At 43.8% G+C, this 14,004-nt stretch overlaps 1 protein-coding gene across 1 annotated transcript in view; it reads left to right on the plus strand.

Annotated features, from left to right (window-relative positions):
* Rad51b (RAD51 paralog B) overlaps window positions 1-14,004 on the plus strand; it is a 539,444-nt gene that overhangs the window by 69,944 nt on the left and 455,496 nt on the right. The gene's annotated exons all lie outside the window — the stretch shown is intronic.

Here is a 14,004-nt window from a genome sequence, read left to right on the forward strand (position 1 = left end):
GTGGGGACTTGTTACCCTTGTTGGACTTCACACTCTCCTGTTTTCAGGGATGCCATCCCTCCAGTAACACGTGTCTGCGAGTGGTTTGGGGGTGTTAAGACTTCCAAATGGGGTCTAGTTCCCAGAAGAAGGGAGATTAGGTATCAGGCAGTCAGGAGCAGCTGTTTACCGAAGTATCTGGGTAAAGCTTATTGGGTAGGCTTGAGTTGAGTTAGTAAATGGGTAAATTGTGGTATTTCTGAGAAAGGAAAGGTCCTGAAGGATTTGGGGGGGGGGGGCGGGATTCCTTTCTGCTTGTTTTCCATCGACTTTGGCAGTAGCTGACTGTTTCAGGACTGCTTACTCTAGCTTTATGGGCTTCAGTCATCCTTGCTGGGGGGAAGTGACGTCAAGAAAGGGCTGAGTGTGAGGGAAACTAAGCAGAGGGCCCTGCTGCCTGCAGCTTTTGTCTTGCCTACCAAGACACATAAAAGGCCTTCCTCTTGACTCAAGGGGCAATGTGTCATTCTTACATAACACATAAAACATGTATCCGATTGCATACTTGAACCACAGGAGTTTGGTTCTTCTTGTTAGTATTTGTCTAAAGTTACAGCATGTAAAAACTCTTTATCCTGCTTTCGAAGCTTGCCAATACGGGAAAAAAAAAAAAAAGATATTAAGGAACGTTTCCTTTTGGAGGCTGGAGCGTTTTTCCTCTCTAGCTCTTATTTAAAGAGAATATGTAATTTAGATGTTTGAGTAAGAATCAGGGAAGTGGCCAAAGCCTTTTCAATAGACTGCCTGAAATACACGACTGTTTCCATCAGTGAGAACTCATACAGGGCACAGTAACCTTGGCTTCCCACACCGCTCTCTGCTAAAGTTCCTCTCAGGATGAGTTCCCTCTCCTGGGTATCCCTTTTCTCCTCTCTCCAGGCTCTCTCCTGCGTCAGAAAGGATACAGAACGATATGTCCAAGTCACAGGAGTGTTAGACTCTCCCCATCCTTTTTAATTGAATTTTTCTCCACTCGGGAGCGTTGAAACTGAGCTCACTCTCTTTGTCCTCTCGTCAGACAAGTGACATCCTTGGCAGAGCTGTGTTGGGCTTTGGACGTTGGGTTTTTCTAGCCGTTGTCCGCTGTTTGCAGTCTTTCTAGACGGTGCGCTGGTTGTTATGGTGCCTCCACATCCCACAGCTCAGCAGCAGCCATCTTGGAACTGAGATGCTCCTTCCTGTAGACATCTTCACCTCTGAATCTGTCCCACTGTCCGTGCGGTGCCCATTTCCTTAATAGTGCCGGAACCGCCCGGGGAGCTTCCCCAGCTTCCTCCCAGTCTGGTGAATGCTCCCACTGAGCTCAATACTTCACAGCGGACTCGGTGGGAGGTATCAGAGCCTGGCTGGTTGTATCCTTCCACCGCTCCTTGTCTCACCCGTGGGCCCTAGTTACTGTGCTGAGGCAGTAGGACAGCTGCAACCTCACCTCTTCTTGAACTGTGATCAACTGCAGGGGACATTATTGCAGGTAGAGGAAAGCATGCTTAGATTTTTGTTTCATAGGGTTTAAAGTTTCTATTAAGTAAAAGGTCTCTATATCCCTGTGCTGTTTATGAGAAGGAAGTAACCACTGGTAAGAAAGAATCAGTATATGTTTAAGTGCAGATATTTCTCATTGGTAACTCACAGCTTGCTTAGAGATGTTAAAGGTCTTGATGAGACTATGCTGCCTGGAGACCAAGCCCAGACCAGCCGACAGGAGGAATCCATTCTTGCTGCTGCTTGCTGCTTTCAGGCCCCTGCACCTTAGGGATAGAAGGAGCTAAACCACTAGGGGGCGCTTTTTAACAAAAAATGTTATGCCTTCCATCCCTGCTACTACTGAGACATTGTGACCTGCTCAGTGGCAAAGCATTGTCAGTGACAAGAGCTGGTGGCAGTTCCTGAAACCTAAGAAAGATTTCAACTAAGAGAGAAAGGAAGAAATGAAGGGAAAGGAGGGAAAAGAAGTATGAGGGCAGAAGAAGAGAAAATAGCCAAGAGTTGTGCAGGAAGTAATGACATGTAGTAGCGCCCGCAGGAGTGTGGTGTCAGTACCATCTGTGGCTTGCAGCTGGCTTGGCTCTTAGTTTATCGATTCACCCACACCTGTGTAATGAGAGTCAGGGTTTCTATTGAGATACCGTGGTGGACAGGATGCTGTTCCCAGCCTCTCAGACTTTACAGGTTAAGGGATTGTTAAAAGCTGAACTTAAAAAAATGTTGATGTCCTTCCTCATCGATTATGTTAAATAATATAGAAGAGAAAACTCCTTTGTTTTGGGTTGCTTCATATTCTCCATTCCATTCTCTTACCAGAAAAAACAAACAAAACAAAACAGGCTATTAAAAAGCAATCTTGTTGACTTGCGTGGGATATTGGCTCTTGGAGGGCAGGTATTGTTTCAGACTCTAGAGCATGTAGTCAGATGCCCAGCCCTTACTAAGGAGGTAGTGCATGCATGTGTGTCTAAAAAGCATTCTGTGTTTCTCCATACTAGTGAATTATTTTACAGTAATGTCCACTAGTAACTTGAATTATTTATATAACCATGTTTGTAAGGCTGTGCATGCTCAATACATTTTGGTTGAGTTAATAAGCGAAACTGACTAGTTACAGTATACCTGGTGTAAGATAGCTCTCATAGGATCCTTTCCGAAAGGCTTAGTTTTGAGACATACCAGAAAAACCTGCCTTTAACATCCCACATATACTCATGTATAGGCAATTGCCTTGAAGTATAAGACGGTTCATTTTTAGAGATACCCAGAAGACAGGGTACAGTGCCCATTCTGTAAATATGTCTTGTTTCCATTTTAATATGTGTAGCTTGAGTTTTCCTGCCTGGCCCACAGTCAGGGCAAATCTCTCTCACCTGCCAGTCCCACAGCCGCTCAGACCCGACCAAGTAAACACAGAGACTTATATTGCTTACAAACTGTATGGCCATGGCAGGCTTCTTGCTAACTGTTCTTACAGCTTAAATTAATTCATTTCTATAAGTCTGTACCTTGCCACGTGACTCGTGGCATCTTCACATGTTGTTTCTCATTATGGCGGCTGGCAGTGTCTCTCTGACTCAGCTTTCCACTTCCCAGCTTTATTCTCCTCCTTGTCCCGCCTACACTTCCTGCCTAGCCAATGGCCAATCAGTGTTTTATTTATTGACTAATCAGCAACACATTTGCCATACAGAACATCCCACAGCACTTCCCCCCCCTTTTTTTTTTCAAAAAGAAAGTGGTTTTTCTTTGCGTTTCTAGTGCCTGGTTACATTGGCAGTCATGTGCTTACTGGCCATCTATATATCTTTTTTTTTGAGAATATGTTTTAAAATTTTGTTCATTTATAATTGGGTTATCTTTATTATTGAGTAAGAGCACAGTAGATATTAGATACAAGTCCCTTATAAAATAATTGTCTTTCCCCTGTCTGTCTTTTTGCTTTTTATTGATGGAAGTATTTTTACATTTATTTTTTTATTTTGAGTGTGTGTGCACTCGAGCATGCACACATATGCATGCATGTACTCACGCATGCCATATGCGCAGTGGAGCTCAGAGCACCACTTTTCGTAGTGGATGGGGTGGCTGGGACTGAACTCAGGTCACCATTCTTGGCAGCAGCCCCCGTCCTACTGAGTCATCTCACTAGAACTACTTTCTTTAAAATTTTTAAAAAGTAATTCTTGGACAGTTTCATACATTTATAGTGTAATTTGACCATATTCACCCAATCTCCTCTTATCTCACCCACTCTCACTGATGAACCCCGTCTTCTCACTTTCTTGGTAGCATTATTTGAAGCAGCAGTGTCTTCTATAGATATAGTGTATGTTGGCTGACACAGGGTGCTTTAGAAGCAAGTGTTCTATTAGTAGGTTGTACAGAGAGGTAACAGTTGTCTTTACCGAGACGCTGTGCCCATGTGCAGGATGCAGAACAATGAGAAGGACACAGGGAATGGAAACTGCTTAGTGAAACATAGCCACCTCTAGCACATACACACCTCTATCCTAAATGCAGAGATTAGGGCAGTAAGAAAAGAACGGCTGTTTTCCCCTTTTTGTGGCACAGCAAGAGGTACCGCTAGAAATGTCTAAGAAGTAAAACCACTCTGAGTGACACCCTGGTTCCAGCAGGAATGATGGATGGCCAGCATCCTCCGAGGTGTTCCCTCACAGGTGGTCAGGACACAGCTGCTGCTGTCCTTCTCTCCTTTAGGTACAGAGGAGTAACGGACTGTGATTCGTATTTCAATAGGTGGGAAAAAGTGGACTGTGTCCTTGGCATGGTCTGAGGGCAGATGTTTCCCCATTGGTAATTGAGAGCTGGATGGCCTTGGGGAGTGTGGATTGCTGACATGGGTACCAGAGCTTGTCCCCTACTGGCCATTCTCTCCCAGTACTTCAGGTGGTGGTTCTGAGTCCTCTTTCCCGACCTTCAGCCTGACGTCAAACACAGTGGCGATGTGGATAAGGATTGATCATGAGCAGCTAGTTAGAGGCATGATGAGTGCTTTTCTCTCTTTCGTTAACAGACCTTAGAAAAAGTTGTTCTTTCTCCTCAAGGCTTTCCCCTTGAGTTGCCCATCAAGATGGTCAGTGTGGACTTTGACGTTGGCTTTTCAGTTGTGTATGTGAACAGATACAGGTTTTGTGAAGTAGCCTGTTGTGTGCTGCAGTTCTTTACAATGTGCATATTTGCAGTCTTTCAGTAGATATGGTGGTGTGCCTGTAATCTCAGCCGCTCCAGAGGCTGAGGCAGGAAGATTGTGAATTCAAGACTGGCCTGGGCTACATCACAAGACCCTGCCTCAAAATCAAATAAGATAAAAGAGAGGGAGGGAGGGAAGGCGGGAGGGAGGGCAGGAGGGAGGGAGGAAGGGAGGCCGATATCCCTTTGACTGGAGTCCTGTGACCTGTTTAAATCTTCAGCCGCTTTCTCCCTGACTCCTTCCACACCCAGAAAGTGCCTTAGATAGTCTTGTGCTTTGAGCACAACGAAGGGTGAGTCAGAGAGGGTTTCACACTGATGACGATCTTTGGGAGGGGGTCATACAGCCTTGTTTAGAGTCTGACATGGCGTTAACTGCCACTCTTGCTCCTTTGAGAAGTTTGTAACATGAGAGTATTGCATAAGGCTGACATAATCGAGGGTGTAGGTTCCTTGAGAACACAGCCCCCAAGAGACTGCCGAGGACAGAATGTAAAGATCTGAGATGATGAGGGACCTCTCGGCTGCCGAGGTGCAGGGATGTCTCCTCCAGTCTGTGGATCGTCTGCTTTATAGAGGATGCTGTTCTTCAGTGGGAGGCCTTTTTTATTTATTTGCTTCCTTTTGGGCCACATGTCCTGTTGGCACCTGTGATTAAGGATAGTTCAGATCCTGTGAAATGAAACTGTCACGTGAGATTGTGTGCTTGCCCAGACTAAAGGTCAGCTGTGTGTGACTAAGGAAATCATCTGCTTTTTATCTCTGGGTGCTGAGGTGATGAGATGACCACTGTATTGATTACAGTCTGGGGAGATAACTGGTAAACAAGGATCTGGGGGTAGGAAGAGGTGTGCTAGATAAGAAAAGCAGTCCTCAAAGGCCCAGTATTTGTTGTTGATCAGCTCTGCCTGTGAAGCCTGTGAGGCACTTGGGCTGAGATGAGCTGAGAAACACTGACTTCATACTCAGCCAGTTACTGTGAACTCAGAGCCAAGTCAGCCGTGATCTCTTATCCTCGGGCCTTAGACGACGAGAGACATATAGGCCAGTACTTAACCATGCTGAGGGAAAGACGCTGCACATGCTGTCTCTTAAAATCCCCTTTCCAGGTGAAATAGACACAAAGGGGAGCACGGGAGGGATGGCAGCAGACCTATTTTAGGCGCATATCTGTACCCAGCATGCGCTGCGTGTCACATTGCCCTGGGATATAAGCTTTAGAAAGGGAGGCACCCATGTGCGTATCTGTAGTGTGGCAGACCCAAGACTGACAATGTAAGAGGAATACTAAATTCCTTAAAAGAAATCCCAATAGCTGTGGCCCAAAACCATTTTTTTAAAAGAGGAAATAATGAAATAGATGCATAATTCAGAATAGCGATGACCATGGACAGGCCACCGTGTGGGAAGATGGCTTGGCTGCTGCGTTGTGACTTCTCAGCTAGAGCCGCGGCAGCACCATGGACTGGGCGGAGTAAGCAGAGAGTGAGACCGGAGTCCCATGAGGTCAGGTGCTGGCTGGAGGCCTCCTCCTCCTTCCCGGTGCTTATGCTGCCAGCTTCAAGGCCTGGCCTAACCAGGCCCCTGTCAAAAGCTTCATGGACTCTCACACCATCACATCAGGGATTAGGGCTTCAAAAGATCATTTCTGGGAGAGATGTAAAAATTTAGTCTACAGCAGATTACCAGATTGGAAATTTCCCCCAGCTCCTGTCCTCCTTTGTCATTGCTGAGGACTGAACCCAGGGTCCTGGGCATGGTAGGCAAATATTCTGCCACCGAGTGACATTCTAAGCTTTTCAGACTGGAAGAATGCTAATTAAAAAAAAAGGTGGGCGGGTTCATAGGTGTGTATTCTAATAGCTATGCTTCATAACCTACACAGTGTGTGAATGTGTGTGTATTCTGAACTTATCAAATGTTTAGTTTTTTTTACAAAGCCATGATATTTCGGTAGTTAGACATTTTCCGATCTGAGTTTTTTCCAGGGCTTTTGCTTATGTTAAGTTGCAGGAGAAAATGTTGAAGACCCGGGCTTAGCCAAACTCTCATCTCCTGTCTTCTCCTTTATAGAGCCATTCACTTTCCTTTTTTTTTTTTTTTTGGTTTTTCGAGACAGGGTTTCTCTGTGTAGCTTTGCGCCTCTCCTGGAACTCACTTGGTATCCCAGGCTGGCCTCGAACTCACAGAGATCCGCCTGGCTCTGCCTCCCGAGTGCTGGGATTAAAGGCGTGCGCCACCACCACCCGGCTCACTTTTCTTTTTTACTGTGACTTTATTGAAGCAAAGTTACAGTCTGCTGAGGAGAGGTTTTTAACAGAAACTTAAGTGTGGGAAGTGGAGAGAGACAGACAAAGGAATCCTTTAATCCTGGAAACACAGCAGTAATGTAGATATCTTTCACGTGGTCTGTGTCCTGTGTCTCTGCCCCCATGTTTCCATGTACTCTCCTCAGACCCAGCTTCCAGGTCAACAGCATTCTGTCTGGGCTCACTGGCCAGACATTTAAGTATTCATTACCTCAGTGAGGGCATGTGTATCTGTATTTAATGATGTTTGTGCTTTGCTTACTTAGGGCTTTTGAAATCTTTGCAGGGTTTCCCCACTGAAAGGCAGTTTTGGAATTAAGGGTCATCTGTTGAGGGGGGGCAGGCAACCAAACAGAACGACACTGTTTCCTCTTTCATCTGTGTCCCATATTATACAAATGTTCCCTGAAAATAGCAACAGATTTCTGGGAAAGGTCCCGACAGAGGCTGTTCTCACCCTTTACCCCTGCTCTCCGATTCACGTTTCCTTCTTCAGTGTGGTCATGTGCTTGCCCAAGCCTGGCCCATGAACCGTGTAGGATATTCGTGGGGTTTTGTTTTTTAAGCCATACACTGTGCACATGATGCAGTATTTAATTTGGAACGAGCTCCGACTTCAGTCACACGTGCTTCTTGTGGTGTTTATCTTGGAGTCCACAAGTAGGAGGGAAGTATTTTTGCATTTATACATCTGGACACTGTTCATGGTCTTTCTGGGACTTGGGAATTGTGTGTGGGGCAAAATCCAAGGAACAGTATTAAAATAACATGGAGTTATAATGAGATCTGAGTACGGCCCCTTGAGAGCACCCTTCTGATCCCAGCAGAGTTTGAGTTTTGAGGTGGTGAACTTTTCAGCTGTGTGGTTCACTGGTGGCCCGAGTAGATGGCTGGGATTGTAAGTTACCTGACACCTCCCATGCAGTGCGTGTGCTGCCAGACGTGAAGTCTGCAAGTCTTTGGCAAATTTGGCTCTTTAAGGAGAGGATTTGGACTTGGTTTTATATGGGGCAAGATAGCCAAGGGAATTCTGCTCACCGCTGCTCTGTCTGCTCGTCCACTGCATCTTAGGAGACCTTTTGGGTCTCTCCAGTACTCATTCCATCCTGCCTCTCAGTTCATGCATCCCAGAACTACCATGGTCCAGAGACTGTCTCAGGCTGTGTGTGAGGGCTGAGGGGATGATGGTGTCTGCTGACTTTATCCTTTCATGATCCCACACAAGAAGTTGTTCTCTGAGATGGGGTCAATATGATGTAGTACAGTACCACCTTCTTCTGGGCGGGGGTCTGCTAGAGTGGAAAAGGCGAGGAGGGGTGTTTACAGTAAGTGAGCCTGCAGAAGGACAGTGTTGCTTTTTTGGCCTCAGCCTAGTTTTCTTTCACTTCCATGTCTCGTCTGAAATGCCACTGCAGAAGCACTCTGGGGAAGCAGAAGAAAGCCCCACATGAATTTGCACTTGGGTAAAAGAGAGCGGTGTTGTTCTTCTGTGCTGTCCATAGTACAGATGTTTGGGTGGAACACAGTTTGGGCTTTTACTTTCAATGTAAGGGCTGTTTGCTTTTCCTTCTTTTGATGCAGTAAGGAGAAGAAAATCTAATTAAAGTAATTGGACCTGCTGGTTATAATTCATACAGATTTTTCAAGAGTGTTTACTAGTGGTCTCTCATCCAACTATAAAAAAATAACTAATTGGAGAGAAAAGGTCAAAATTGTGTTAAAGTTTGAGAAGCAGACAAGTCTGAGAGGCAGTTTGAGTGATTGGGTAGACTGCTCATCTGGGAGCTGTTGCTTGGTGCTGCTTTTGGGGTCTTTCTTTTGGGATTCTCCCCCCCTTTACTTTTGTAATGCATTTTGCAACTTTCAGTTAAAAAATAGCCATCAAAATTTAAATGTTAGCAAATAAACACATTGTAGTTCTATGGTGGGAATCACTGGGTGGAAGAGAATGGCCTGGCTTCATTTGAAGAGAGAGAGGTTCATGGTAGGAACTGCAAGAGTTGACACCAGCCTCATGCTTGTTTAGAGTGTTATTTCACGAGTCCCAGAGGAAATGGTGAAATCTGCTGATGACACCAAATTGTTGTGCTTGATCCTAATAGGGCTTTCTGGGAAGCTGCTTTGTAGTATTGGAAATAGTGGGTGGGTTGGGCAATGTGGGCAGACGCGCTGAACTTGCAGTGGAGGGTATGTGAGTATAAGGAGTACATCAGTGAAGGTTCAGAGCCTCCCTCCTTCCCGAGGAAGACTAGAGTCTCCAGAATGTGAAGACTAGGACAAAGAACATCTCCATAGGAAGTGAAAGCTGCTGTGGTGGTAGTTAGAAGCTACAGTGATGGAAAAATATGGCAGCTGAGCATCTTTTTGGAGGCCAGAAGTGATATATAGAGTGGATATTGTTTCCCCTCAAAACAACCATGGGATATTTTATACTTACTTTCTATATGCTTGTTCTTTTGATGGGAGGGTCTGGCCCTTCGTATATCCTTTTAACTATTTTCTGTAGTTTGTAGATTATTTTTTTTTTTATTTTCAAAGAGTCAACTGTCATTTAGAATCTGAGTAAGATCAAATTTAATAATAGACTTAAAATGTAAATGAAATATAAAGTCATAAAGTGAATTATTTACTTCCAGGACTTGTTCTAAAGGAAATTACCATGAGATATTGCAAGGGGATTTGTGTAATAGTAGTAGAATAAGTTCTTAATTGAAACAGTTCACAAATGACTCATTTAAATGTGTAAATTATAGTGCCATCTTAACATACCCACTTCATTATATTATGGACTCAATATAATCATGGGATTAAAGCCAGCCCATTGTGCATGTCAGGAGCATGTTACCACTGAGCGCCAGCCCCAGCTGCACGCATCACATCTCTTCCACAGTCTACTTCTCTGTCTTCGGTCATTATTCTTAGAAGAAGTGGGATGTTGTATAGTACGTACAGATTCCCTTAGTTCAATCATGTTTTCTGCCTAGAAATCACTTAAAATGAGAAAATCAGGAGACCCTCTACCCAAAAGTAGAGGAATTCCTTTCTTGAGTAATATCATCCTGAATAGCAACACCCCCCCCCCCAAAAAAAAAAAAAAATCTCCATGGTTCTAAATGCAAGGCGCCAGCCTGGTTGCATCAGAATCACTGGAGGCCATTTGTTAAAAACAAAGATCTCCTATTATAGGGCTGCTGATATAGCTCAGTGGTAGAACTCTTCCCTAGCATGCGCAAGTCCAGCATTTGATCTCAGCACTATAAAAACTGAAAATGAACAGAAAGGCAAAAATGACTTCGATTCCGGTTTTGATACTCTGAATTAGAACCTCCAGAGTAGGGCTCCTGTGTTTTAATACATTTTCAGCATAAAACAATACTTTCTAAACATAGATGTATATTACACTCCCACCCCAAAACAAAGCAATTGGAAAATAGAAGGTTGCTAAAATGTGTTGAAATAAATACTATGTTGTAGAGCTTATTCTCTGAAGTTCTAGTGACCAGAGTGTGATTAGTAATGATTTTCAATCCACTGATAGTAACAGAAATATTGGTATTGTGGTTAAAACATTTACTCTGAGGCCAGAACGTCTCGTCACTTACTGGTTATGTGACTTCAGAAAAATGCTTAATAACTCCTCAGCAGTTCATTTTCCTTTGCTGTGAACTAGAGATTTTTGGATTTGATCCTCAAACCCACAAAGGCAAACAAACACACACAACAAACAAAATGGTTGTTATTTCCGTTTCCCTAGCGTATAAAGGAACTAACTATCTGGTCTCTACTGTGATGCTTTTTTCTATGGTCAGTCCTATTTAATAGGAAGGTGAAAAGCCCAAGAATATTATCCAGAAGTATATGCTGGGGGTAGACGGGCCTCTTTGGTGTCTTTGGAACAAGACTTTCAGGTGACATCCCGAATGTACTGTGCTTTTCATTTCTGCAGTCTCCTCTGCTCCAGAGACCTGTGATGGAGCAGACACAGCAGATGGCGCTTTAGACTTAGTTTTCAAAGAACCTAGTGTGGGGTAGAGGTGGGGGAGGGACTGGAGCACACGTCAATAAGCTCCCCCGGCCAAGACCTCCTCTCTGCGTACGTGCCTCTAAGAAGTAACTTTTTTTTGGGGATAGAGCTAGAGAATAACATCAGCAAAAATAAATCTCTCAGTTGCTATATTTGGGTGAGTTTTGTCACTTGGAAATTATCACTTGTGCTTTGAGCCATAAAAATATAAAAGAGTTATTTTCTTTCAAAACATTTCCTTATTTATGAGGGTTTCCCCCCAATTGTCTTTGTATTTTAGTATTTCTATCCCTTCCTAGGTTTTTCTGGCCTTTTTTTGTTGTTATCTAATAAAAATGTGATTATGAAGTTAATTTGAGTAACTCCAATTAGTTATGTTTTTTTAAAAAGTCACACTAAATACCCATTCAAACAGTATATGTCACATTAAGGATAATTTAGCTTTAAATTTTGTTTAGTTATGTGTATAGGTGTTTTGCCTGCTTGTATGTCTGTGCATTGTGTGCATGCCTGGTGTGCAGAGGAGGGTGCCAGAGTCCCTGGAACTGGAGGTACAGCAAACTGAGCTGCCCTGTGGGTGTGAGAATCAAATCCTGGGTCCCCTAGAAGAGCAGCCAGTGCTCTTAACTGCTGAGCCAACTTTCCACCTCCAATATAATTAAAACAACAACAACAACAACAACAACAACAACAATTCTCTCGTGTGCTTTATGCAGTTGGTCTTGTTTAGTCTTTGTAATAACTCCGAGAACTGTTATCCCCATTTCTAGATAAATTCTCGGAAATGCTCAGTAAATTGATAAATTCTCATACTTAGTGCTCGAACTGTAGCTGCTGTAGAGTTCTGTCTGTGCGTTGAAGTTGCAGTTTTTGAGCACATCTTCCTATGTGCCAGGTATGCTGTATGCTGGGCATACAACCGGGACCCAAACTAATGTGGGTGCCACCATCATGGCCCTGACAATCATGAAATGGCCAACAGAGTTCTTTTGAAACCTGATGCCTTGAGAGGGGGCGACATAAACAAAGGGAGATGGGTCAAGAAAGGAAGGTGACTTGCCGTGCAGTCATGAGGACCTTAATGAAAACTCCAGGACCCACAGGAAAGAACGGTGTAGTGGCCTGTGATCATACTTCAGCTCTGGGGAGATGAGAGGGCCATACAGCTTGCTGGCCAGCTAGCCTAGCCAAATTTACTAGGTCTGGGCCAAATGAGAGACCCTGTCTCAAAAAAACGAAATGGATGGCACCTGAGGAACATCTGAGATTGACCTATGGCCTCTACACACTTGCATACATACATATGTGTATACTCATACCCACATATGTAACACCCCCCCCCCCCACACACACCCACATATGCACACAAAGATGGGGGGAGATAACACAAAGATATGTTCCAGTCTCTGGTTATTGAGTAGGTCAGGGAGCTGCACGTTCTTCAAAGAGAAAGATAGATTATACTATACTAATATTTATTTGGATATACTTCTTTTATCCAAGGAATCAGCAAGACCTTCTTCCTTCCTCAACTCTGACAGTTGGACTATGAAATCAGGGGCCGGGGAGGTTGCATAAGGGAAAGCACTCACTGTGCAAGCCTCAAGACTCAAGTTCTAATCCCCAGGCCCCAGTAAAAGCTGGACACTGTCCTCCTGTAATCCCTCTGCTGGGAGGCAGAGACAGGAGGATCCTGGGAGTTTGCTGGTCAGCCAGTCTAGCCAAAATGGTGAATTTCCAGTTTAGTGAGACCCTGCCTAAAAAGTGAGGTGACATGACTGAGGAGAGACACCCCAAGGTTAACCTCTGGCTTCCCACAGGCATCTGCATAGGTCAGCAACCTATGTACACACCATACACGTGCACACAGAGTACTAGTCTAAAAATTAGTAAATCAGCAATGAGAGAAAAATAAGGTGAAACTGTCTTCTAGATTAGAATCAGGAAGAATAAGTAGAATCAAATGATAATCTTCCTGCTGATTAAATGACATTATTTAAAGCAAGGTATTGGTAGTGAAAATATACAAGATTGACTTGTGCAGTCTAAAATTATAGAAATGTTTAGATTGTTTCTCTAGTGCTATTTAATGAGACTTTTGGTATCCAGCCAGCCTAGGAGTACCCCACATTGACTTGTACCCCTTTCTTTGATTTTTGGACATTTGACATAATTCTTTCTATTGGCTTTTCTTGAATAAGTGTGAACTTATTTTCTCATATGATACCAGGATTTCCTGATATTGAAGGAAACATGGCTGATGAGAAAATGTAGACCAGTCGTTTTTAACTGATATCCTTTGACCGTGCTTTAGGCCTCCTGAAATTATGGAAAGTGTTCGGTGTAGAATTCGGAGCATGTTCCGAGAAGGGAATCCACAGCCTTCATGAAGTTCTCTGTGACTTTCATGAACCTCAGAAGGTTAACAGTTATAATTGTGGCTTTACTGAAAGAGTCTTCATGATTCACTGCTTCAGGGTTGTCTCTTCCCAATTAGACATTGTAGAGAGGACGAAGGCCCTGAGGTTCTGAGTGCATTTGGGGTGTGAAGTGTGTGTGATCCCCCAGTCTTAGGATAGCCTGTTTGGAGGTGAGGACTGCCTTGAGTCAGATGAATGGTTATTTTTTGGAAATGAAGTAGAAAGGGAATAGTAGGAAAATAAACACCTGGAAAAATTAATTCCTAAATCTTAAATTTGCATCACATTAAAACAGTGGGTCAAAGCACTTCGATACCAAGCTTGGCTACCTGAGTTCATTCTCTGGGACCCAAGTGGTGGAAGGAGAGAACCAGTTGTCATAAGCTGTCCTCTGATCTGCAGGATCCTTATAACTTAAGTCTGTAGTTACATCCTTACCTCTGATTGAGTAGTTAACACTGGGTCTAGACAAAAGAATCAAGACGTAAAGTTATACTTTATTTGTTGGCCTATT

The sequence above is a fragment of the Peromyscus eremicus genome, chromosome 14 (assembly GCF_949786415.1).
Source record: "Peromyscus eremicus chromosome 14, PerEre_H2_v1, whole genome shotgun sequence".
Lineage (NCBI taxonomy): Eukaryota > Metazoa > Chordata > Mammalia > Rodentia > Cricetidae > Peromyscus > Peromyscus eremicus.